The sequence below is a fragment of the Taudactylus pleione genome, unplaced genomic scaffold, assembly GCF_031769625.1.
Source record: "Taudactylus pleione unplaced genomic scaffold, aTauple2 ptg000130l, whole genome shotgun sequence".
NCBI classification, from domain to species: domain Eukaryota; kingdom Metazoa; phylum Chordata; class Amphibia; order Anura; family Myobatrachidae; genus Taudactylus; species Taudactylus pleione.
Window position 1 is genome coordinate 8,502,307 of NW_028284532.1, and position 23,314 is coordinate 8,525,620.

Sequence of the window (23,314 nt, forward strand, 5' to 3'; positions counted from 1 at the left end):
GGGACAGTAAGGGGAAATTGACTAGAGAGCCAGAATAGAAGAGGAAATAAATGGCTGGGACATGCACTGCCCGATGATACACGCAACCAGAATTTGCATACATCTTTTTGAGAACTCTCTTTCAAATTGCACAAAAAACCATGTATGATGATAACTATGCTCATAGACCCACTATGTGAAAAATACTATAGGTATCCATGTCCAATGCTTGTCAATAGCAAACTAAAGGGAACAAAAAATGACCAGGTATTTAGTAACACATGTGAAAGTAATTCAAGGGTGTTTAGTTTGGCAGAGGCGAGGCTGAGTTTTGCAATCTCAGCCTCACCTTACTGAAAACTGTAATTTATATTACGTAGCTGGGTCTGATTGTCTGTTTGTTTATAAAATTGTGAGTATACAAAGGTGTACTGAGGGAGGGAGGGATAATTATCTGTGAGGATCATTATGGGGCAGAGGAATGTGACTATGCTGACCAACAGCACCAAAACTGCACACACATGATCAGGTTATGCCTCTGCCTCTCTAAGCCAATGAGTGATTCCCAACAGTGACTTCAAACATAGAAAAATTGCATCATTTTGTGAGAAAATTAGAAATACAAATGCCATGATGATGGGCCTACTTTTATGTGGAGACTTGGAGCTGAAGCTCCATCCACCCAATTGTTAATCTGGTCCTGGGGACAAGGCAAGTTTGTAGTGTGAGTACAGGTGAATGTGAGTGAATGAGAGAGTGCATGTGTTATAAAGTAATAAAACCTTTGGTGTCTGTGTCCTGTCGTTTTTTTTTACATTTATTTTACAGGTGAACTAGAGGCACCAGTGGGCCCTTTATGCCCCTCATACTGGTGCTTGTGGTTCTCCAAGGCTTGCTGAGACCTCTAGTTCTCCTGTAAAAGACAATATTATTTGTTCTATTTTTTCACACAATCAACCCAGCATCCACCATCCAGGGGTGTCGGGGATCGCTCCGGTGCCTGGAGAGGGTGAACCCCTAATTGTGGGTGTCCCCACCTCCCCAGGGATCCCTGGCCTGGACTGACTAGCATGGGGTGATAATGCTTTGGCCGGGGGACCCAGTGAAGCAGGTCCCACGGCTGTGGCATTACACCCTTACTAGAAAGAGTCCAGTGCTGGATGTGGATAATAAGGGGGACCCCTAATAATTTTGTCCCTTGTATTTCAACAACCAGGACTGGTCCACTGAATCTGGTGCTGGTTGTTGGAAATACAGGGGACCCCTATGTCTTTTGTCCCCCATATTTTTACAACCAGGACTGGCTCAGAAAAACCAGATGCTGGTTAAGCTTTTTTGATACAGAGGCATGCATGGATCTCACTGATCTGTGCATGCCTCTGTGTAGTTTGCTATGCTCGCTAGCCTGAAGCAGGTCTATTTTTTTTGCGAGTTTTTAGTAATATTGTGAGAGTTAAAAACTTACACTCTATTATCTCGGCTAAGTTGCATCCTCACAAAGGCAAAACATCTGGATGTGGTTTTGTGGGTGTGAGAAACATGCAAGTTCTAAAAATGTGCGAGTGAAGAGCTATACTCGCACATTTACCAAACTTGGAACCAGGGGCCTGATTCAGACCCACTCGCGAGCAGCTGTCCGCTCGCAAGTGGGTCGATGTTATGCACTGAGCATGCGCACGACGGAGGGAGCTCCGTCGTGCGCATGCGTCAGACGCGACGAGCGAAGGAAAGTCCTTCGCTCGTTGTGTCCGATCAAAGGGGGCGTGCTGTCAATGTTGATTGACAGCACGCCCCCTTTGGTGGGCGTGCCGGGGGCGTGCCTCCCTGACGGGGGCGTTCCCACGGGAACGCCTCCCGTCAGAAGCCGGCCCACTGACATCACTAGTGATGTCAGTGGGAGTGATTTTGGCTCTGATAGAGCCAAAATCACTCCGGAGCTTGCGGTTGAAAACCTCAACCGCAGGCTCCGGCTCGCAATTTCGATGGTCGCGATGGTCTCGACCATCGCGGCCATCACAAAGCACGCTCGTATAGCCTGTGGGTGGTGACCCACAGCTATACGAGCGTCCAGGAGGACGCTCCATGAAAATGGAGCCCGGCCCTCATTCAGAGCGTGCGCTCTGCTCAGAGCGTACGGCTCTGAATGAGGGCCCATATTCAATTTGAGCCGGGCCGCGATACTTTTTCGCGGCCCGGACTTTTCACCTACTTCGCCTGTTTTGTAGGTGGAAAAGTATCTCTTTAGCCCGTATTCAATTTGAAAGTACGCGAAAACGGGATTCGGCAAAACTCGAACAGGCGGAAAGTACTGTCATATTTGGGGAACTCAGCCTAACACCCCCCAAAAAATGTTCTGACATGGGGGTTCACTATGGTACCCCCCGATTTGGCTTGCTGAAGGTATTTGGTGTTTTTAAACGGGCTCAATAGCTGCTAAATAGCGCTTTTCTATATGTGATGCAGAATAGTATTCAGGAGTAGTTTTTGCAGAAAATAAGTTATGCCAGCAAATTTGGGGTACTCGAAAATGGGGGTCAGCATATTGTGAAGTTGAAAAAAATCATAAAAAATCCACCTGCCGCAAGCACCTGCAATCCAAAAAACACCTGGGGCATACTTGGGGACCCCCCAGAGTCAAGTTCGCTAGTTTTTAACTTTGTTCCCCAACTTTTTTTTTTGCCCCTTATTCAAAGTCATTTTTTGGGGTGTCCTTAAGTGTTTTTTACATTTTTGTTGATACAGTGTACCTTTGGGGGACTGTCTGAAGGCTGCAGGTGGGTTCCCGCAACGTTGCACCACAAAACCCCAATTCTGCACCTTTTTCCGCCTGCTATTCATAGGCGAAACTATTTCGCCTAGTACATTGCATTGACTTTCCGCCTAGGCAAAAAGTCTTTCAAATTGAATACGGGTAAAAGCAAAACAGGCAAAAATGACGTCATCGGTGAAGAAGTATCGCGGACCCGGACTTTTCGCCTCAAATTGAATACGGGCCCTGGTCCTTATCACATTTTTCCCCAGGTTGGGAGCAATGGGAAGTGTCCAAAACATTACTATAGCAAAAGCATGCAGAAGTAAAAAAAATGCACTGCAGGATTTCCAGTTGTAAAAGAGGCCCAGTGACTGAGTATGTGGGACAGACATGCACAGAAATGTCTGCACATACACATAGAAGTATGTGAATAACTATTGAGTTATTTTTTATTAACTAGTGCTATGCTGACATTCAAATAAAGTTCACACAATATTGTTCCCTTTAGACTTTCATGAGTAGACCTGCAGAGAGGAGGGGGAGTGGGTACTAAAATCTGCCCTGGGCTTTTTGGAGGGGCCCGGGTCCGCCCCCATGTAACACTTCTTAGCTGTAAGCAGCTGTGTGCTGGGCTGAAGAGGGTCCAGGGAGGCTGCTGTCACTGAACAGCAGTAGTTTCTCTCTGCCTGCTGTTCAGGTAAGGAGCGATCGCATTGATTGCACCCAACCTCCCCCCTGGGTCTACCCCTGTGCAGCATGCGGTGTTGCACATCATTTTAGTAACATTTTATTGGGGATGTAGCCACACCTCCACTATTCGGCCATGCCCCCTCTAGTACCGGACCCGTCCCCACTCTACACTCAAACTTGTCTCATGTCTATCCCCCTGTATCTACCCATTTGCACACTGCCAGTCCTTTGTGCTATCTCTAACTGTATAATCGTTACATTATGTGTAGGATCTGCATATGTTTATACCTGCTGTGAGAACTTACACACGTCCTATCTTGACACACAACTATTCTCACATGACTGGTACATTCATGTCACTTTTATTTTTTTTTATTCTGGTTGTTTCCTTGACTTGACTGCCGCTATGGAAGTCGAGGCAACTTATAAATACAATTTGGTGATGATGATGATGATTGTTCCCCTTCCTCTATGACACATTCAAAATAAAGCGGGATATTTATCAAAGCTTGGAGGGAGATAAAGAATAAACCAATCAGCTTCTAACTGACTGTGATCCTGAGCGCACTGCTGATCACAGATTCCCGATGTTTGGGAATCTGCATTTACGCTGGACCCATACTGCGCATGTGCAGTGCGGTTCTGTGATCACACACGTTTCAGGTTGGGGAGGGTGTGGCGACCGCCTCCATTTCCCAAAACTGAGCCTTGTCGCCGTTTTTGGAGGGGAGTGACGACACCAGGATCTACGTCGGCTTACATTGACTTCCTGGCTTCTTTTGAGCATCTGCGACGGCCAGCTTGCTTAACACCATGGTCACTCAGCCGGATGATGGTATCGCAGATGATCCATTGCTGCGTCGCCGGATGCAGCTCATATGAAAAATGCATGCAAGGGGCATTACGCCTCCTGCTGCATGACCATATTAGTGCTATCATATGTTAGAGGAAAAGTTAACTCTCTCCCTCTTTTTTTTATACTTGCCGTTGGTAATTGTCCCTGCTTCCCCTCGATAATGGGCAAAGCAGGGCCATGCAGTTACCGAATGATAAGCACCTGTTATACATCTCCCCCAATATGTAGTACCTAATTAAATACACTTTTGGAATTTCCTGAACAAGTGTTTTTGCAGCCAAAGGCAATGCACGTCTGCCAATATCCAGTCTTTACTTGCTGTCTTGTGGTGCAACCCAAATAGCGCAATAGCTTCTCAATAGTGACTGTACTGTGTCTGCCTGAAGTAGTAAATTTCTTGCCAATTTTATAATATTTTTAGAAACTCATGCCTGGAAGGCTAATGACCACCTTACAGAGTCAATTACGGCCATCCCTGGCAACAACATTACTAATCATCCAGTTGTAACAGAAGGAGTAAGACCAGGTATGTTGAGAGGGGGTATGTTGAGCCTACCGTATGTTGTACTTCACCAAGTATGTTGGTTGTCATTTCCTGCAAATAGGGATGTTAGCTTGGTAGATACATAGACCTTGCATGAAAAGTGCAGGATTTGGTATTTGCCTTGTCTGGCTTTTATTAAAATATATTTATTTGTATAGATTCCAATTAGATTCAAGCACATTTATGCTTAATTTCCACTGTCCCTGAATCTTTTCACCATCTTAATGGTGGGTACACACTACACGATATTCTCCCTGAGCGATATCGTGTAGTGTTGTCCCCGGCAGGCTGTGCTCAATGTCGTTCATGACATTGAGCACAGCCGCTGAACGATATCATTAACGATATCGTTCAGCGCCGGTCTCTCTCCCCCAATCCCTGACATGCAGCAACCTGACGAGATCGTCAGGTTGGCCTGCATGTCAGCCCGATGAACGATAATGACGAACGACCCGAGGGAACGCGCGTCGTAGTTATCGTTCATCTTTTTGGGGTTAAAAATGGACGATAAAGTGGACGACTGAACGATAACGATATCGTTATCGTTCAGTCGTCCACTTTATCGCCCAGTGTGTAAGCACCTTAAGTGTGCTTGGCAGATTCAGGCAGTAACATTTCATTGTACATGAGTGAAAATTGAGCTAAAAAATATTAATTTAACATTTTGTTCTCCTCCTTTACCTTAGCTGAGGAAGTATCATAGGGGCATTAACGCCCTTTTTTTTGCCATGATAGAAAGCTTAAGAATTGAGCAGTGCACTAACAATTTATAGAAAGTGAATTGGCTCCACAGTATCTTAATATATACAGTGTTTCTGAAATGGGAAAAGATGCTGGTGGGGACTCCCATATAACACAATACAGCACACACATATATATTATATAGAACACACAAATATTCAAGTGACCATAAACTTCCCCTATTCAGAGCCGTTTGTCAACACCATAACTAGGGGTATGTGACCTGTGCAGTTGCCCAGGCCCCTGGGGCCATATAGTTGCTGCCCGGGCAGAAAATCAGCAGCCAGTAGAGCTGACTGGGTGCTACAGATGGAACTGCTGGTGGAATTCACCAAATTTGGTAGGTAGACACTAGACAATTTGGTAGGAATACCACGTAAGCTGGATTCTGTGAAAAAAAAGAAGGTACTGCAAAAAAATCCCCAATAGTGGTAATATGGTGCTATACAATGTGAGAACAGTGTGAAAATGAACAGACAAACGAATAACAAAACAAAACTGTTGCGGATCCAGAGGGGGGGGGGCGAACCGGGCGATAGCCCCCCCGTAACACAACTGGAAAAAAAAAAGTTTTTTCCCCATAAGGGGGACGTGGCTGGAGGACGCCTGTCCCTAGGCCTCTATACAACACTTATCCCTCTCCCTATCCATTCCTACCCACCCAGAGGGGACAGCTAACATATTATATCACCCTCTGACCCACATCCCCATCCAATATCCCCTCCACAAGTGAGGGTATACACTATCCACTAATTGTTATTAATATTTTCTATATACTACCCACCCCAAATAAGGACTATATACCCTAAGGATATATATTTTATCAATAACAAGTATCTGCTTTCGAATGTTATGCAACTTAACAAATAAAAAGAAAACAACCTTTTTCACTGCTGTAGATCTGGGCTATCATTTCTATTTAACATATTTCTACAATAGCTACATCCTATTTTGTAAAGACAACTTGATTTATACCTAAGTGCACACAGGCACAGTTCAGTTGTGTATGGTAATACATACAACTATTTTTTTTTTACTAAGCAAGAAGTGAGCAAGGGGTTCTCTCTTTAGAACTTTGCTGCTATAGCAGTTAACTAAAGTAGCATCTGAGTGAGTGCCAGGCAATAAAATCTCTCTTGCTTAACTATAAAAATGATTACAATAAACAAAGAAGATGCTTATAAGTTATAAATATCATCTTTGTATTATTCTAATCATTTTTATATCAAATCTCAGATGTATGACAGGGGAAGCTCTGCCTACCCTGACTGCACGTCCTTGGTTCTGAAGGTGAAGGGTAGCCAGTGTTAGGCTTGTAGGAAAGGGGAGAAAGATGTAATACATTTGGAGAGGAAGATGAGCCGGGCAGCAGCATTGAGGACAGATTGGAGTGGAGGGAGGTGGAAGGCAGGGAGGCGAGATAAGGAGGTTGCACTAGTACAGTCTTTATATTACCAGTGAGTGGATGAAGGTCTTAGTGGATGAAGATCTTAGTTGCTTCCAGGGTTAAAAAGGGTCTGTTACTGGAGATATTTTTGAGATGGAAATGGCAGGACTGTGAGAGATACTGTGTGGTTTGAAGGAGAGGACGCAGTCAAAAATAACTCCAAGACAGCACACTTGCGGGCTAGAAGAGATGGTGGTGCTGTCAATAGACAGAAGTCTCCTACTTAGCTCCATGTGAGAGACCCCAGTGTATAGCTGCATAAAGCTGTTCCAGCACATGTAACAGTGAGTACGGCTGTACCTGTTATCTTTCAATACAGGGTTGCCTACCCTCCCAATTTGGGCGGGAGCCTCCCGATAATCGGGTCAGCTCCCGCCCCCCCGGAAAGGCAGGCAAGCCTCCCGGCGGCCGCCGATCGCCGCCGATCCCACGACATCCCCCCGCAATTTACACCTAACCCCCGCTGCGAGGGCAGCCAGTGACGTGATTCGCGTCATTTTGGTACCGCCCCCTGCCTCACAATGCCTGTATTATTGGCATTGTGTTGCGGGGATGGGGCCAAAATGACGCGTGACCCCACCCCCGTGACGCCTACAAATGCCAGGCACCCATCCAGACACGCCCCCTTTTTGGCCATGCCCCCTCGCTGCCCTGCCGATCTGGCTGCTCCCTCCCGGAAGGAGCAGCCTGAAAGTCGGCAACTATGTTTCAATATCACCACTGATTTGTTAATAATAATAATAACTGGACTGTTCATAGTTTGAGTAATCCACTGGTGTGTGCCTACATAACTCTGCAGTATCAACACCTGCATACACACCATTTCCAACATTCACTTGCTTCCCATAGAGGTGCACAGGAAAATTTAGGATTTTGGAGGTACTGTAACTGACTGATATGTGCATAGCCGAGCATGGCAGCGATGTTCCGTGGCACATCACCTGTAAGAGTTAGCATTTCAAACTTGTGATGTTCCCATTAGAATAGCTGCATGACTGCATTCACAAAAAGTTGTCTGCTTCAGCTTTTTGAACATATTTCCAACTGAACTTAGGGCCCGATTCAGACCCGCTCGCTAGGCTGTGTTCGCTCGTAGCTGGTGATGGTTGACACTGTGCGCATGCATACGCATCGCAGTGCACGTGCGCAAACTAGTCCAGGCGATCGGGAAGCGTTCACTCGCTGCGCATAGACAGTTTGCTAGACTGTGTGACAGGACAAGCCATTTGTGGGTGGTAATCGATGGAAACGGGGAGTGGTGGTGCCAACGCAGCCATGTCTGAGCATCACAACGCCTTTCAGAGTCGTGCATAATTAAGACGCAGCGTCATAGTACACATCACCTGGTTGAATTCCACACTGAAGCACTTGCAGTGCTTGCGGTAGGGTATGGTCAACCACAAGCGCTGCGTTCGCTTCCGATGGCAGTCGATGTTACCGATGGTTGCATACACATCCTGGAGATGACGTGCATAAGTGGGCGTCTTAAGACAGGCTGGTGGGTGTCTGTATACACACCGATATCGCACGCCAAGACATAGTGGGCGTGCTAATGCCTTGCCGTGTGATCGCCTGCCTTTGCTGGATTTGCATACACTGGCTACGTGTAAACACATCTAGCAAACAAGTCTGAATTGAGCCCTTAGCCCAAAGCATGCTCAAAAGATATCATTCTCTGTTCCGCCCCTGGCTGGTAAAATAGGGAAGATTGCACAAGAACTAACCCTGCCTACAGACCCATTTTAGCGATTACTTTTTACTGTGAACCAATTTCTTTCCTTGTGTTGAGCTTATACTAAGCTCGGGAAAGTGATAAATTGGAGAGAGATAAACTACCAGCCACTCATCTCCTGACTGTCATGTTACAGGCTGTGTTTGAAAAATTACACTTAGGAGCTGATTGGTTGGTAGTTTATCACTATCCAATGTATCACTTTGCAGGGCTTAGTACATCTTCCCCATGGTCTTAGGGGGTCTGTTCATTATCTCTTAATTTCTACAAAAGTAGGTGAAAATTAACATGTTCACCTACTTTTGTAGAAATTAAGTATTGGGGCCATTCATTACCAAGGCAATGCAGGAGATGTCAAAGATATCTCCTGCTTACCTTTCAGTCTCAGGGGCCTATTCATTATACCTAAAATACTGATGGAGGTAATTAGGTTTACAACTCGCATGGAGTTCTATCTAATTACAGGAGGAATTCATCATCCCTCCTCTCCATAACTATCCCGAAAAGCTGTCATTTTTGCGATGACAGCTTTTCGGGAAATAGGTACTTTTCCCTCACTACACTGCATTACCGCAGCTGGAAAGAGTGCTGCGCATGCACTGTTACATCTGTAGAAACCAGCACATGCGCAGCACTGCCCCTCCCCCCGCTCACCCCACCATTCACACACCCCCCCCCCCCCCTTCGGCTCCATCTGCTGTGCTGTCCCATGGTCTCCCAGCAGCACACAGTACTGTTTAGGGGGAAAAAAAACTTTTTTTTTTTTCCCTAAACTTTATTGTGTTCTGCCTGGAGAACACAATGTCAGCATAGCATACTTCATCGGTGAAGAAGTATCGCGGACCCGGACTTTTCGCCTCAAATTGAATACGGGCCCTGGTCCTTATTACATTTTTCCCCAGGTTGGGAGCAATGGGAAGTGTCCAAAACATTACTATAGCAAAAGCATGCAGAAGTAAAAAAAAATGCACTGCAGGATTTCCAGTTGTAAAAGAGGCCCAGTGACTGAGTATGTGGGACAGACATGCACAGAAATGTCTGCACATGCACATAGAAGTATGTGAATAACTATTGAGTTATTTTTTATTAACTAGTGCTATGCTGACATTCAAATAAAGTTCACACAATATTGTTCCCTTTAGACTTTCATGAGTAGACCTGCAGAGAGGAGGGGGAGTGGGTACTAAAATCTGCCCTGGGCTTTTTGGAGGGGCCCGGGTCCGCCCCCATGTAACACTTCTTAGCTGTAAGCAGCTGTGTGCTGGGCTGAAGAGGGTCCAGGGAGGCTGCTGTCACTGAACAGCAGTAGTTTCTCTCTGCCTGCTGTTCAGGTAAGGAGCGATCGCATTGATTGCACCCAACCTCCCCCCTGGGTCTACCCCTGTGCAGCATGCGGTGTTGCACATCATTTTAGTAACATTTTATTGGGGATGTAGCCACACCTCCACTATTCGGCCATGCCCCCTCTAGTACCGGACCCGTCCCCACTCTACACTCAAACTTGTCTCATGTCTATCTCCCTGTATCTACCCATTTGCACACTGCCAGTCCTTTGTGCTATCTCTAACTGTATAATCGTTACATTATGTGTAGGATCTGCATATGTTTATACCTGCTGTGAGAACTTACACACGTCCTATCTTGACACACAACTATTCTCACATGACTGGTACATTCATGTCACTTTTATTTTTTTTTATTCTGGTTGTTTCCTTGACTTGACTGCCGCTATGGAAATCGAGGCAACTTATAAATACAATTTGGTGATGATGATGATGATTGTTCCCCTTCCTCTATGACACATTCAAAATAAAGCGGGATATTTATCAAAGCTTGGAGGGAGATAAAGAATAAACCAATCAGCTTCTAACTGACTGTGATCCTGAGCGCACTGCTGATCACAGATTCCCGATGTTTGGGAATCTGCATTTACGCTGGACCCATACTGCGCATGTGCAGTGCGGTTCTGTGATCACACACGTTTCAGGTTGGGGAGGGTGTGGCGACCGCCTCCATTTCCCAAAACTGAGCCTTGTCGCCGTTTTTGGAGGGGAGTGACGACACCAGGATCTACGTCGGCTTACATTGACTTCCTGGCTTCTTTTGAGCATCTGCGACGGCCAGCTTGCTTAACACCATGGTCACTCAGCCGGATGATGGTATCGCAGATGATCCATTGCTGCGTCGCCGGATGCAGCTCATATGAAAAATGCATGCAAGGGGCATTACGCCTCCTGCTGCATGACCATATTAGTGCTATCATATGTTAGAGGAAGAGTTAACTCTCTCCCTCTTTTTTTTATACTTGCCGTTGGTAATTGTCCCTGCTTCCCCTCGATAATGGGCAAAGCAGGGCCATGCAGTTACCGAATGATAAGCACCTGTTATACATCTCCCCCAATATGTAGTACCTAATTAAATACACTTTTGGAATTTCCTGAACAAGTGTTTTTGCAGCCAAAGGTAATGCACGTCTGCCAATATCCAGTCTTTACTTGCTGTCTTGTGGTGCAACCCAAATAGCGCAATAGCTTCTCAATAGTGACTGTACTGTGTCTGCCTGAAGTAGTAAATTTCTTGCCAATTTTATAATATTTTTAGAAACTCATGCCTGGAAGGCTAATGACCACCTTACAGAGTCAATTACGGCCATCCCTGGCAACAACATTACTAATCATCCAGTTGTAACAGAAGGAGTAAGACCAGGTATGTTGAGAGGGGGTATGTTGAGCCTACCGTATGTTGTACTTCACCAAGTATGTTGGTTGTCATTTCCTGCAAATAGGGATGTTAGCTTGGTAGATACATAGACCTTGCATGAAAAGTGCAGGATTTGGTATTTGCCTTGTCTGGCTTTTATTAAAATATATTTATTTGTATAGATTCCAATTAGATTCAAGCACATTTATGCTTAATTTCCACTGTCCCTGAATCTTTTCACCATCTTAATGGTGGGTACACACTACACGATATTCTCCCTGAGCGATATCGTGTAGTGTTGTCCCCGGCAGGCTGTGCTCAATGTCGTTCATGACATTGAGCACAGCCGCTGAACGATATCATTAACGATATCGTTCAGCGCCGGTCTCTCTCCCCCAATCCCTGACATGCAGCAACCTGACGAGATCGTCAGGTTGGCCTGCATGTCAGCCCGATGAACGATAATGACGAACGACCCGCGGGAACGCGCGTCGTAGTTATCGTTCATCTTTTTGGGGTTAAAAATGGACGATAAAGTGGACGACTGAACGATAACGATATCGTTATCGTTCAGTCGTCCACTTTATCGCCCAGTGTGTACGCACCTTAAGTGTGCTTGGCAGATTCAGGCAGTAACATTTCATTGTACATGAGTGAAAATTGAGCTAAAAAATATTAATTTAACATTTTGTTCTCCTCCTTTACCTTAGCTGAGGAAGTATCATAGGGGCATTAACGCCCTTTTTTTTGCCATGATAGAAAGCTTAAGAATTGAGCAGTGCACTAACAATTTATAGAAAGTGAATTGGCTCCACAGTATCTTAATATATATAGTGTTTCTGAAATGGGAAAAGATGCTGGTGGGGACTCCCATATAACACAATACAGCACACACATATATATTATATAGAACACACAAATATTCCAGTGGCCATAATTAAACTTCCCCTATTCAGAGCCGTTTGTCAACACCATAACTAGGGTATGTGACCTGTGCAGTTGCCCAGGCCCCTGGGGCCATATAGTTGCTGCCCGGGCAGAAAATCAGCAGCCAGTAGAGCTGACTGGGTGCTACAGATGGAACTGCTGGTGGAATTCACCAAATTTGGTAGGTAGACACTAGACAATTTGGTAGGAATACCACGTAAGCTGGATTCTGTGAATAAAAAGAAGGTACTGCAAAAAAATCCCCAATAGTGGTAATATGGTGCTATACAATGTGAGAACAGTGTGAAAATGAACAGACAAACGAATAACAAAACAAAACTGTTGCGGATCCAGAGGGGGGGGGCGAACCGGGCGATAGCCCCCCCGTAACACAACTGAAAAAAAAAAAGTTTTTTCCCCATAAGGGGGACGTGGCTGGAGGACGCCTGTCCCTAGGCCTCTATACAACACTTATCCCTCCCCATATCCATTCCTACCCACCCAGAGGGGACAGCTAACATATTATATCACCCTCTGACCCACATCCCCATCCAATATCCCCTCCACAAGTGAGGGTATACACTATCCACTAATTGTTATTAATATTTTCTATATACTACCCACCCCAAATAAGGACTATATACCCTAAGGATATATATTTTATCAATAACAAGTATCTGCTTTCGATTGTTATGCAACTTAACAAATAAAAAGAAAACAACCTTTTTCACTGCTGTAGATCTGGGCTATCATTTCTATTTAACATATTTCTACAATAGCTACATCCTATTTTGTAAAGACAACTTGATTTATACCAAAGTGCACACAGGCACAGTTCAATTGTGTATGGTAATACATACAACTATTTTTTTTTGACTAAGCAAGAAGTGAGCAAGGGGTTCTCTCTTTAGAACTTTGCTGCTATAGCAGTTAACTAAAGTAGCATCTGAGTGAGTGCCAGGCAATAAAATCTCTCTTGCTTAACTATAAAAATGATTACAATAAACAAAGAAGATGCTTATAAGTTATAAATATCATCTTTGTATTATTCTAATCATTTTTATATCAAATCTCAGATGTATGACAGGGGAAGCTCTGCCTACCCTGACTGCACTTCCTTTGTTCTGAAGGTGAAGGGTAGCCAGTGTTAGGCTTGTAGGAAAGGGGAGAAAGATGTAATACATTTGGAGAGGAAGATGAGCCGGGCAGCAGCATTGAGGACAGATTGGAGTGGAGGGAGGTGGAAGGCAGGGAGGCGAGATAAGGAGGTTGCACTAGTACAGTCTTTATATTACCAGTGAGTGGATGAAGGTCTTAGTGGATGAAGATCTTAGTTGCTTCCAGGGTTAAAAAGGGTCTGTTACTGGAGATATTTTTGAGATGGAAATGGCAGGACTGTGAGAGATACTGTGTGGTTTGAAGGAGAGGGAGCAGTCAAAAATAACTCCAAGACAGCACACTTGCGGGCTAGAAGAGATGGTGGTGCTGTCAATAGACAGAAGTCTCCTACTTAGCTCCATGTGAGAGACCCCAGTGTATAGCTGCATAAAGCTGTTCCAGCACATGTAACAGTGAGTACGGCTGTACCTGTTATCTTTCAATACAGGGTTGCTTACCCTCCGGATTTGGGCGGGAGCCTCCCGATAATCGGGTCAGCTCCCGCCCCCCCGGAAAGGCAGGCAAGCCTCCCGGCGGCCGCCGATCGCCGCCGATCCCACGACATCCCCCCGCAATTTACACCTAACCCCCGCTGCGAGGGCAGCCAGTGACGTGATTCGCGTCATTTTGGTACCGCCCCCTGCCTCACAATGCCTGTATTATTGGCATTGTGTTGCGGGGATGGGGCCAAAATGACGCGTGACCCCACCCCCGTGACGCCTACAAATGCCAGGCACCCATCCAGACACGCCCCCTTTTTGGCCATGCCCCCTCGCTGCCCTGCCGATCTGGCTGCTCCCTCCCGGAAGGAGCAGCCTGAAAGTCGGCAACTATGTTTCAATATCACCACTGATTTGTTAATAATAATAATAACTGGACTGTTCATAGTTTGAGTAATCCACTGGTGTGTGCCTACATAACTCTGCAGTATCAACACCTGCATACACACCATTTCCAACATTCACTTGCTTCCCATAGAGGTGCACAGGAAAATTTAGGATTTTGGAGGTACTGTAACTGACTGATATGTGCATAGCCGAGCATGGCAGCGATGTTCCGTGGCACATCACCTGTAAGAGTTAGCATTTCAAACTTGTGATGTTCCCATTAGAATAGCTGCATGACTGCATTCACAAAAAGTTGTCTGCTTCAGCTTTTTGAACATATTTCCAACTGAACTTAGGGCCCGATTCAGACCCGCTCGCTAGGCTGTGTTCGCTCGTAGCTGGTGATGGTTGACACTGTGCGCATGCATACGCATCACAGTGCACGTGCGCAAACTAGTCCAGGCGATCGGGAAGCGTTCACTCGCTGCGCATAGACAGTTTGCTAGACTGTGTGACAGGACAAGCCATTTGTGGGTGGTAATCGATGGAAACGGGGAGTGGTGGTGCCAACGCAGCCATGTCTGAGCATCACAACGCCTTTCAGAGTCGTGCATAATTAAGACGCAGCGTCATAGTACACATCACCTGGTTGAATTCCACACTGAAGCACTTGCAGTGCTTGCGGTAGGGTATGGTCAACCACAAGCGCTGCGTTCGCTTCCGATGGCAGTCGATGTTACCGATGGTTGCATACACATCCTGGAGATGACGTGCATAAGTGGGCGTCTTAAGACAGGCTGGTGGGTGTCTGTATACACACCGATATCGCACGCCAAGACATAGTGGGCGTGCTAATGCCTTGCCGTGTGATCGCCTGCCTTTGCTGGATTTGCATACACTGGCTACGTGTAAACACATCTAGCAAACAAGTCTGAATTGAGCCCTTAGCCCAAAGCATGCTCAAAAGATATCATTCTCTGTTCCGCCCCTGGCTGGTAAAATAGGGAAGATTGCACAAGAACTAACCCTGCCTACAGACCCATTTTAGCGATTACTTTTTACTGTGAACCAATTTCTTTCCTTGTGTTGAGCTTATACTAAGCTCGGGAAAGTGATAAATTGGAGAGAGATAAACTACCAGCCACTCATCTCCTGACTGTCATGTTACAGGCTGTGTTTGAAAAATTACACTTAGGAGCTGATTGGTTGGTAGTTTATCACTATCCAATGTATCACTTTGCAGGGCTTAGTACATCTTCCCCATGGTCTTAGGGGGTCTGTTCATTATCTCTTAATTTCTACAAAAGTAGGTGAAAATTAACATGTTCACCTACTTTTGTAGAAATTAAGTATTGGGGCCATTCATTACCAAGGCAATGCAGGAGATGTCAAAGATATCTCCTGCTTACCTTTCAGTCTCAGGGGCCTATTCATTATACCTAAAATACTGATGGAGGTAATTAGGTTTACAACTCGCATGGAGTTCTATCTAATTACAGGAGGAATTCATCATCCCTCCTCTCCATAACTATCCCGAAAAGCTGTCATTTTTGCGATGACAGCTTTTCGGGAAATAGATACTTTTCCCTCACTACACTGCATTACCGCAGCTGGAAAGAGTGCTGCGCATGCACTGTTACATCTGTAGAAACCAGCACATGCGCAGCACTGCCCCTCCCCCCCATTCACACCCCCCCCCCCCCTCCCCTTCGGCTCCATCTGCTGTGCTGTCCCATGGTCTCCCAGCAGCACACAATACTGTTTAGGGAAAAAAAAAACTTTTTTTTTTTTTCCCTAAACTTTATTGTGTTCTGCATGGAGAACACAATGTCAGCATAGCAGATGGAGCCACCAGAGGAGAGACCAGAGCGCCGGAGGGAGACGCCGGGAGACCTGCACACGCTGATACAGGTAAGTGTTACATGCTATTCGCCACCTCACAGTGGCGAATAGTAACTCCATCAAATTCCGAAAATACATAATTTTCGGAATTTGATGAATACCATAATTTCCATGGAAATTAACGCAGCGGGGCTTAGCAAGGAGATATCAGTGATATCTCCCGTACTAAGTGTGTTCATGAATACCAAAATAACGTTATTTAAGGAAAATGTCCTTAAAAACGTTATTTTAGTGTTGATGAATAGGCCCCTCAATCTGGCTGGTCTCCTCATATAATAGTATGGGGACCTAAATTCATGAAGCTCCAAAAATACAAAATTTTCGGAACCTGACGGTATCTACGGCATATTAATATGACATTCAGGGTTGTGCAGTCAGGGTAGGCAGGGGAGGCAGAGCTTTCCCCATCATACTCCAGAGTTTTGATATAAAAACTGTTTTTTATACATGTGTGCCACCCCAACCATTGACCTCACCACAGAGGCGTAACTCATACTCAGTGGCGTCACAAGGGGGGTGCGGGCCGCACTCGGGTGTCACCCGCCGAGGGTGACACCAAGGTGCAGGCTTCCCCTAAGTGACAAGAGCCAGGTGCTGCACTGTAGAATTAAGTGCAGCACTCTGTTCCTGTCACAGTGAGAGAGCCTGCAGTGCCCACACCTCCGGCACCCGCCACCACTCCATAGCGATACACGGGCCGGGGACCGGGCGCAAGGCCATGCCCCCTTTTTGAAGCCAGACCCCCTTTTCGGGGCGTGCACGGCTTCGCCGCACACAAGGCATCCCTCCCCGCACCAGGTCTCACCGCGGGGAGAGACACCACTGCTCATACTTGCCTACTTTAGAAAAAGCATTTAAGGGAGATTGTGAAAAAAACACCTATGAGCGCGGTGGTAAAGTGGGCGTGTACTGCTACATCTGAGAGGCGTGTCATAAAACTGACTTACATACAGATTTAAGCGAGCCAAAAAGCAGTTAGTAAGATCTATTTGTTGATGAAAAAAACACACTGATACTTTTCAGAAAATGCATGTAGCCATAGAGACCATTGTGCCTTATAACCAATGCAGAGAAATTATATTAATGATCCCATTTGAATGTATATATCTATTTTTCAATATAGCAGCTACATAATAGGCGTAAGGTGCTATGAGGGAGATTGCTAGACTTTTCAGGGAGACAGGGAGATTGCTGCTATTTCAGGGAGTCACCCTGACAATAAGGGAGAGTTGGCATGTATGGCGTAACTAGACCTAGGGGGGCCCCATAGCAACATTTTCACGGGCTTCCTTAAGATTCCCCCCCTGGACCGTGCCCCCCCTCCGCACGCCTCTTCCCAGCATCAGTCAATGAGAAGAGCCAAAGGCGGAACCGACCGGGAGGACGCGACCACGGAGGGGGGACGCAACCATGGAGCAGGTAAGTCGAGGAGAGGGGAGCGAGGAAGGTGCTGGGGGCGCGGACCGAGGCCTGGCACCATAGGTGCAGGGGGTGGGTCGGGCCCCAGGTCGGTCCGGGCCCCATTGCAGCTGAACCCTGCACCTATGGTAGTTTTGCCACTGCCTCACCACAGGACACGTCACACATTGGTTCCTCTACCCTGGCTCCTTCCTATGGGAATGTTGCAAAAAAGTATATTTTCGGATCCCTCTTCCCCTATTCGGATTCCTCCGCAGGGAGTCATTATCTTTGTATACATGCATGAACCCAGTTCACACATGCACACTAATACTGCAGAGTAAATCAGCTGTCCCTGCACTGGAGCAATGTTAAATAGCTCTGGTGTTTTATTATACACCGGTGCTTCTCGTAGTGAGCTGGATATGCCAGAGCCTTTAATGTGCTTTTCAGGCATCCGAAAGGAACATTACAAGGGGACAAGTATGTATAAGCCCTCTAGGTTATCATATTCTGTAAGAAAGGTATTCCCAGGCTTGCCTGGTGTGCGAACCTAAAAATACTTGGAATATTGTACTAGAAGTTCCCACTCTTACATTCAGCTTTGTTTACCTTACGTTACTAAATAAAATAAATTAAAGTTGTATAGAAGAAAGATGCCTATCTGTAGCTGCATTTAAAGAACAAACCAACTTCAGATATTTTACCCCCCATTCCCTATAATATATCACGTCAATTGAATGTAGCATCAATACTATGTAGGCCACTAAAAGTAAGTGTAAATAAGGTCTTGTTGTCACAACACATTTGTCCTATAAGACCTATTTAGTTCAACTTCAACAGATTTCATATTTTACTAGACACAGAATGAGAAACACACTAGTGGAATATATATTGGCTTTTCTTACCTTCCCCCACACAAGTTCTGTTTCTCCTACAAGCTTTCAGTTTCTTTCTTGCTACTGCCGTGTTTTCCAGGAATATCCAGCCTTGATGTTCATGCACTTAGTTCATATAACAATAACATCCAACAAAAGTTCGCCCGATACCCTTATAAAAAAAAAAGTACATTAAAGGCACTTTCTGTATTTCCCTGTGCGTTCTAAATCTTTATGCTGTGTGCTACGTTTTGTTCTTTTTTTACTTCCTGATTAACGTACAGTAGTTGGCAGTCAGCCTGTGTGGTTTTTTTTTTTTGCTTTGGCCCTGCCCTTAAAGTTGCACAAATTTCCTCTGAGTGAGAGTTTGCTTTGAAATAAATACTTTCCACGTTTTACACTGTATAGTAAAAACAAACACTATTTATTTAACAACTGTATGTGTAGGATAAGGAGTAGGTTACTATGTATAAGTGATTTGTGCACACAGTATAATGCAATGACTGTTGGATTACATATAGTATATGTACTGGATGTAAAGGTTGGATTGTCAGGTCAGCCCTTTAATACACCTTCATCTGTCATAGGCAAACATAGGGGGGGTTTCTGGTTGCCAGGAAACCCCCCTCCCCAGCCCACACCATGACAAAATTAGAAATAGTAATATAGAATTTTACTAGTCCTGCATGTTCTTCTCAATATCACAAATGAAATAATTAGCACCACCTGTGGATCTTTTAACATGTGTCAGCCAGTAATAAATACACATGTGCACCAACTAGGTAGAACAATAGAACATCAATAGGGTTCGTTATTAATACTGTATAATAATACACTATCCAGTGCATGACGAGACCAAAATGTACATATATTTCCAGGGCAGTGCTGCGTTCTTCTGCTGCTCTCCCAGGCTTTTGGTCTTGCTCCAATGCTCTAGAATGGGGCCCACATATGAAATAAAAACATTCAGCTCAGGCAGGATGGGGTTGGCCCTACTGCCACATTAAATGGAATACTGTGATCACTGGTCCTGTATATGCTGGAATTATAACACACAATACATATGCATATTTAAGTTGGTTAAGTGCTAATTATTCCCTCCTCATGGACTGCCCACACTCTAAAATAAAGCATTTGGAACCCCCCCTATAGAAATTCTGCATTTGCCACTGTCTGTAGTGACTTCTTGCCAACCATCCAGCTGTACCTTAGGGCCTGATTCAGAGGTGAATGCAATGCTGATATTTGTGGAGTTGTGCGATTTTATCTTGTACTGCACATGCATATGGATCTTGCTCCGCATGTGCCAAGCTTGACTACCAACGGCGGTCGCAGTGAGAACTTGGATGCAGAGTGAGTGACAGTCAGTGACTGCTTGTGGGAGGTAATGGAGGGGTTGCGAGTTAAATGCAGGCTAGTTGCGACTGTTCTGGCGGCGTGTCTCAGACTGCGTCTTTGTATGAAGTTGCAGAGGCTTTCGTGGCTGACTTCCAACAGACATTCTGAGCAATCATAGGGTCATCATCCCTCTTTCGGATTCTCGTGGGTTTTGAATTCTATAAAGGTCCCGTTCAGGACCAATACCCCCATTAATAGTGGCCCCAGTAGTCATGCCCCCTGTAGTCATGTCCCCAGTAGTAATGCCCCTAGTGCCCCCAATAGTAATGGTCCCTGTAGTAGTGCCCTAGTAGTAATGACCTAAGTAATAATGTCCCCTGAGTAATGCCCCCCCAGTAGTAGTGCCCCAAATAGTAATGCCCCCCATTATTCATGCTCCCTGTGGTAGTGCCCCCAATGGTAATGCTGCTTCTAGTAGTGCCCCCTGTATAAATGCCCCCCCAAGTATTGCCCCCAGTAGTAGTGCCACCTGTATAAATGCTTCCCGAGTATTGCCCCAAGTAGTAGTACCCCCTTTATAAATGCCAAAGTAGTAATTCCCCCTCTAGTAGTGCCCCTTGTATAAATACCCCCAGTAGTAATGACCCCCGAGTATTGCCCCCAGTACTAGTGCCCTGTGTGTAAATGCCCCAGTAGTAATGCCCCCCCACTGCTGTTGGGGTCCGCTCGGCTGCTCCTCTTCACCATAGAAGAGACGTCATGACGTCTCTCCCATAGTGCACTGCGGGAGCCGGAAGCCGGAGCTTACAAGTGAGCTCCAGCCTCCGGCTCTGACTGCCACTTTGGGGAGGGAGCCGGCACCCGCTGGTTACAAAGTCTCAGCGGGCGTCTGGCCAATTTTTGACCTGTCAATCAAGGGGCTGGGGCGGTTGCAGTAAATAAAGGGCTGCTGCTGTGTTGTCCATAAAGGGGGGGGGTTGCTTCTGTGTCACTGTTGTCCTGCCAATCAATGGGCTGCAGTACATAAAGGGCTGCTGCTGTGTTGACCATAAAGGGCCTGGGGCTGCAGTATATAAAGTGGGGGCTGCAGTACATAAAGTGCTGCTGCTGTGTTGTCCTGTCCACCAAGGGGCTAGTACTGCAGTACATAAAGGGGTGCTGTGTCACCCAGGAGGGCTCTGTCAATCCTGGGGTGCTCTTCCCCACTGTAAAAAAAACAAAAAGTTAATAAAAATTAAATAAGATCTTTTCTTTTTTTGTGTGTGTGCTAGCTACGCTATTATTGTTTGGTGACACTGCCGGCCAGACCGCAGTTTATCATCCACATATTTGTGACTCTGCAGATGGTCCATCTGCACTCTGCAGGGGTGCTTTGATGTCCATAAAGGGGTGCAGTGTTGTTCATCAAGGGGCTGCTGCCTCGTCCAGGGGTGCTCTTCCCCAGTGTAAAAAAAAAATAAAAGTTAAATAAAATTATCATTTCCCAAAAAATAAAAAAATATATATTTTTTTCAGTTTTTTTGTGTGTTTGCTAGCTATGCTATTATTGTTTGGTGACACTACTGGCCAGACCGCAATTTATCATCCACGTATTGTGACACTATAAGTTGTATCACAGTGTGTTATTCTTATTCATAAAAAATCTTGTGACACTGTAAGTGGTAGCGCAGTGTATTATTCTTTTCTTATTACTAAAAAATCTTGTGACACTGTAAGTGGTAGCGCAGTGTTTTACTCATAAAAAATCTTGTGACACTGTAAGTGGTAGTGCAGTGTATTATTCTTTTCTTATTATTAAAAAATCTTGTGACATTGTAAGTGGTAGCGCAGTGTTTTACTCATAAAAAACTTGTGACACTAAGTGGTAGCGCAGTGTGTTCTTTTCTTATTCATAAAAAATCTTGTGACACTGTAAGTGGTAGTGCAGTGTTTTACTCATAAAAAACTTGTGACACTAAGTGGTAGTGCAGTGTGTTATTCTTTTCTTATTCATAAAAAATCTTGTGACACTGTAAGTGGTAGTGCAGTGATTTACTCATAAAAAATCTTGTGATAGTGTAAATACAGTGTGTTATTCTTTTCTTATTCATAAAATATATTGTGACACTGTAGGTCATTGATACTGCAGTGTAATATTTAAAATTAGTACAAATTGACATGTGTGCTGTACCCCACTTCATTCGTGTTTGGTGATATGGAGAACAATCAGTTGAGAGGAGAGCAGGAACCACATACTAGGGCTGGAGCTGCTGCCAGTGCCACCAGTCATGACGATACTAGTCCGTCTACATCATCTACCAAAGCCGATGCCCAAGGGCATACAGGGCTTAAGTCAGGACATCTAAAATCAAAGAACCAATCTTTTACAGTGGTAAAGAAAAAAAACATCAAAGGGAAAGTTAGCTGTAGCAAGACATAAAATTGGCAATATGCCTTTCACCACACGAAGTGGCAAGGAAAAGCTAAGACCTTGGCCTTTATTTATGACTGGTGGTACTGCCTCTTATGATGATGTAAGCCTTTCTCCCTGTAGACGTTTAAAAAAATGAAAATCATTAAGACACAGGAACCAACTGGGCACTCACAGCTGCAATGTGGGAGGACAATGATAAATCCTCAGTAAATTAATACCTAAAAACTTAATCCCACTAACCATCTTTACCTTCTCACCATTCAGAAACAAGGGCTGTGGAGTCGTTTTCCTAGATCTTCTAAAATCTATAACCACCTCCATAGGTTTCTTACTATTTAATAACAAATTGTTATTCTGCAACCACTTAACCAGCTGCCTTACCTCCTCCCTATAACTGTCCTCCTCTCACACATCACCTAGGGGATGGCTGCCAAATGGATGATGCACGGTGCCAGTCCCAGCTCCTGCAGCTCCCGCACCCTCCAGCATCAGAAGATCGCGGCAGGCATACTGAGTCCGCCCGAGCATCCTGGAGCCGTGACAACCAGGCACAGTAGCAAGACACCGGGCACCACCACCCCTGCCGACCCCCCTGGAGTACAGACATAAGTGTAAGCATCGCAGCCGCTGCGACTCTGCGTGATGCCATAATCTAGCCAGCCACCTATTCCGCTAAGCATGTCAGACATGTAGATCAAGTCCTTTATTCACTTCACCAGGATCTATGGGTTGTCAGGATCTTACAATTGGATCAATACATTTTGGCACCCGTGCTGGATCCTAGGTTTAAGTCATACAACGTGTCTTTCTTCCCAGTGGACACAGATCTGAAGAGATGCAAAGAGCTGTTGGTAAGAAAATGTCAGCTCAAGTGGCATGTGATGCAGCGATGGTTCCGTCTACAGTTTCTCCAGCATGTGAGGCTGCCATGAAAAAATTTAATTTTCCACAAAAAAGACCCACTGGTGATGCAGATGAGTCAACACAACCAAGTTTTTTACATCTGGTCAGGTCTAAAAGAATTGCCTACAA

General features: G+C 45.3%; 1 protein-coding gene across 1 annotated transcript in view; it reads right to left on the bottom strand.

The window, feature by feature from the left end:
- STAT6 (signal transducer and activator of transcription 6) overlaps positions 1-18,797 on the bottom strand; it is a 248,504-nt gene extending 229,707 nt beyond the window's left edge. The window contains exon 1 of the mRNA XM_088473126.1: positions 18,562-18,797. The gene's annotated coding sequence lies outside the window, so the exon portion shown is untranslated. The remainder of the gene's footprint in view (positions 1-18,561) is intronic.
- Between the last annotated feature and the right edge of the window lie 4,517 nt (positions 18,798-23,314).